This window comes from Peromyscus eremicus, chromosome 10 (genome assembly GCF_949786415.1).
Source record: "Peromyscus eremicus chromosome 10, PerEre_H2_v1, whole genome shotgun sequence".
Taxonomy (NCBI): domain Eukaryota; kingdom Metazoa; phylum Chordata; class Mammalia; order Rodentia; family Cricetidae; genus Peromyscus; species Peromyscus eremicus.
In genome coordinates, this window is record NC_081426.1 from 89,710,468 (window position 1) to 89,714,902 (window position 4,435).

Here is a 4,435-nt window from a genome sequence, read left to right on the forward strand (position 1 = left end):
AAGGCAGTAAGTATGGACGCCACAGCAGCAGGGGCAGGGCTGCCTGGTTGTGTTGTATCATAGTCAGAAAACGGAAAGTGAGCAGGAAGTGGTGCTGGGTTCTTATCACAGCAACTGAAAAGAGACTAGAACTTGTGTGTGTGCATGTGCCTGTGTGCATATGTGCATGTGTGTGTGTGTGTACATGTGCATGTGTGCATGTGTCTGTGTGCATGTCTTTGTGTGTGTGTGTGTGTGTACATGTGCATGTGTGCACGTGTCTGTGTGCATGTCTTTGTGTGTGAGTGTGTGTGTGTGTATAAAATCATGGAGGACAGAAGACATCCTCCAATTTCATCATTCTTTTTCAAACAAGTTTTTTCACTGGCCTAGAGCTTTCCAAGTTGACAGGGCTAGCTGGCCAGGGAGCCCCAGAGATCCTGTCTGGCCTCCCAACACCCCACCACCACCACCCCGTGCTGCAACCTGCACTAGGAATACACGCACACACCATCACACCCAGCTTCCTTTTTAAATGTGGGTTCAGCTTGGGTCTTGTGCCACCCGGCTTCTTTAAATGTGGGTTAAGTTCAGATACTTGTGCTTCCAAAACAAGCACTTCTCCACATGAGCAACCCCCCCAGTCCCAGCCCGGCCCTTCAGAAGGATTGTTAGCTCAGCGCTTTGATAGTATCCGCTTCCATCTCCACCATCCCATCGGAGCTTTGTCATTGTTACTGTTGCTGTTTTTCTTCTTAATCAAGCATGATGTTTAGAGTTGCACCAAATCCTGCAATTAAATGTCCCAGTATTGTTCCTGGTGTGAATCTCCAGACCCCATTAGTCCTGCTCTTTTGTAACAGCTGATCTGAACCAAAGCCAAGGCTGAAGAAAAAGAATGAAGTACTTCTCAAGGCAGACTCAAAGATCCTGGAGAGCAGGGCTCTTTCCTGTGCCGCTTCCAGCCTGAGATTTTACACATGGGAGGTGCTGACTAACTGGCTTTCCGAATAACGACACTGAGACACTTCATTTTCATGTCAAAAACCCTGAATATATTTAAAAGCTCTTAAATGGAAATTTGATAACTTTAGGCGATAGAAACGAATGCTTTTTTAAAATCTTAGAAGAGTGGGTATATCTCAGCAGACTGATAAGAAACAAAGCATTAAACCCTGATATTAGCATGTAATGAGAAGTTGGTCATTTCCTTTATCATTTCCTAATCCACGACTGTCCCCTCCAGTCTTTTCAAAGTGGCTTTTGTCTTATGAATGGCCCTTGACTCACTGGCTCCGCCCTGCCTTCTGGAATCCTGAGACCAGAGCCTCAGAGTGTTAAGCTTTAGCCTTGCAGAAACAAGCGCTGGCCCACATGGCAAGGCCTTTGTTAAGCTAAGAATGAAGTGGTTGAAGATGGAGAAAGGGTGGGGAGGCAGTTCAGGAGGAGAGTGTCTGCCTCCTCGCAAGCACAGAGCTCTGGATTGGAGCGCCAGCACCAAGGAAAATAAGGCAAGGGCAGAGTAAGATGCGGCTGCTCCCTGCAGATAACCTGGTAGCAGGAAGTGAAGAGGTGAGTGGAGGGTGGCTCCTGTGCCTCCTGTGTGACACAACACACATCTTTTGAATAAAGGAATATAAAATCGCCACCACCCACCCAGCCCAGGTCCTTAGGCCTTGGACATGTATGTACTTGTGCGCTGCAATGGACTAAACAGACGGACTGCATCCACCTCCCGGTTTGCCATCCTGGCTACTCCTTTGCTATTTCATTCAAGTTCAGCAGCACTCCTTTGCAGAGCAGACCATGTGCTCTTTCTTCTCTAGGTGTGATCTCACCTAGAGATCTGTGTGAAAACACATTCTGCTTCAAGAGCATCCCTGGAAACGCACTGGATATTCATTCAGGAGCGGTGAGCCTGTACACGCCCAAGCCATAGCTCTAATCTACCTTCTTGGCAACGCCACCCTGGATACTAGAGGCGCCAAAACAACAACTTTTCAAGGCAGAGATGGCATGTCAATGGCTTTAGAATGTGAAGGACCACACAATACCTTCTCTATGACATGACTAGTTTCAGAGAGCTCATTTGATGACACTGAGATTACGTTTCCCATTCAGGCCTGGTGTGCTTTAAAGGGTTTGGAGCCTGAAGTCTGGTTTGAGAACACAGACTGCAACTCCTGCCCATCCCCTGGCTGTCATTCACTTGATGGACAGCTCTTCAACAGCTTGGACTCCAGGGCTGGCTAGAGGGAGATGGAGGGAGCAGGCAGGGGGAGATGGAGGGAGCAGGCAGGGGGAGAGGGGAGGAGGAAGCACTTAGGGAAGAGATCTGTTAGCAGCGTTGTTTCCTCAGACTTTCACAAGCGCCACAGACGCTCAGCCCCGGTCCTCCCCAGGAAGACGGCTGCCTCTGACTTCTTGGCTGCCCTGTGTGAAAACAGCACCGAAGGCTTTAACCTGCTCCATCACCCTCTCCAGACACCTGCCCAAGCAGCAGACTAAACAAACAGGGATTCTCCACTGCACAGAAGTTGGCCTCTCTCGCTGGCGCTCCCATCTGTTAAAAAGCCATTGTCTGAGAAACTGTTGGGCTAGCTGGGGAGCGAGAGCAATTGCATACTGAACTGCCCCCTGCTCCCCCATAAAGAATCCTCTTTAGCATTTTCTTTTCTCCCTGGTTTTCACCGCCTGATTTATTCATTGGTTTCACCTCTTCTCTCCTCCCCCTTGGTTCAGGAGGAGAGCCTCCTTGTCTTGGGTTTCTCGGGGGTCATGTCTTTTCAGTCATCGGGACAATACCTACTGCTGGCATCTGCTTCCAGATCCAATCAGCCATATTGTGAGCACATCCTGCTGGAGAATTGTTCCCCCTTTTGCCGGGCTTTGTTGCCAATTTCATGCCATGTATCGCTCCGTGTTTTGTGCTTCATGAAGCTGTCACAGGCATAAAAGTGGTCTGACCAGGGTCGTAGTAAAAGGGGTGGGAATGAAACAGCCACCAAAATGTTGAGCAGGCCACCCACAGTCCACACACACACACACACACACACACACACACACACACACACAAGATCAGCCTCCATGTTCATACCCAGCCCCCCCTTATACACACACAGTCCACACACACATACACAGTCTCCCCTCAAATTCAGCACACACGGTGTACCCCCAAATACACACCAATCTCATGGGCACAAGATATATGCTATCTATACACAGAATGCACACACAATATACAGTCTGCTTACACTCCCACACAGACACACACCCAAACAATTCTCAAATACAACATATACATGAACACATATGCATTGGGGGCTCTCACATAGGTTTTATTTCTCTCCCCAAGACTGAAATGTTTCATTGGTAAGATACTCCATGTTTCTCCAGGAGAAAGCCTTGCTTTGCTGGGTTTTGCTTCCTTTAATTATGGTGAGAAAAGTATTAAGTAAAGGCTATGAAAATTCAGAGAGCTCATAGGCTCCTCCCTCACCTCCATGTTTCTAGTTATAATATTATATCAATAATAATATTTTAGTGTACGATCTTATTTTCTCATTGTTTTTTTTGAGTAGGCCTGGCTGGCCTGGAATTTGCTCTGTAGACCAGCCTGGACTGGAATTCAGAGAGTTCTGCCTGCCTCTGCCTCCCAAGTGATGGAATTAAAGGCGTGCACCACCACACCTGGCTTTTAGTGTATAATCTTTAAACAAACAAACAAACAAACAAACAACAGAAAGGATTTTTAAGACAAACTTATCCCATATTAAAAGAATGTTAAATAAATAACAACAATGTATAAACAGAGGGGCACATGTCCATAAAAAATGTCAAAATTAACCTTATCTGGGCAGAAGGTGTGTATGAACTTCCTGGTCTCAGAGTTATGGTTCCGGAATTAGGAAAATTATAACATGGGGGAGAGAAATGAGGTGAGTGTGTGTGTGCATGTGTGTGAGAGAGTAACAGTGAGTGTGTGTTTGTGAGAGAGAGTGAGCATGTGTGAGAGTGTATGTGAAAGAGTGAGTGTGTGTGAGAGTGTGTGTGTGTGTGTGTGTGTGTGTGTGTGTGTGTTGAGCCTAGAAAATCAGGACTCCATTATGATCATTTCTGAAACAACCTTCAGGAGGAGAAAGTGGGGTCTGAGTCTCCCATTTACCCACTGATGTGGTCTGGGCCCTCCCCTGGCCCAGCCAACCTGAGAGGAATTGGCCATTCTCGTTGATATCCTAAGTTAAGGGGAAGTGGGTGGGACCACAGAATGAGAAATCCAAGGCACTACAGTGTACGTTGCCTGAAGCATCGTTTCCTTCCTATGTCTAGTCTGTTTCTCTGCTTCTTTATGGCAGGTGAGGCTGGAGCCCCTAAAGATGGCACATCCACACTCACACTTCCCCACGCTTCCAAATCCATCCCAGCCCAAGCGGAAGCCATCTTGCCTTTTTCAATA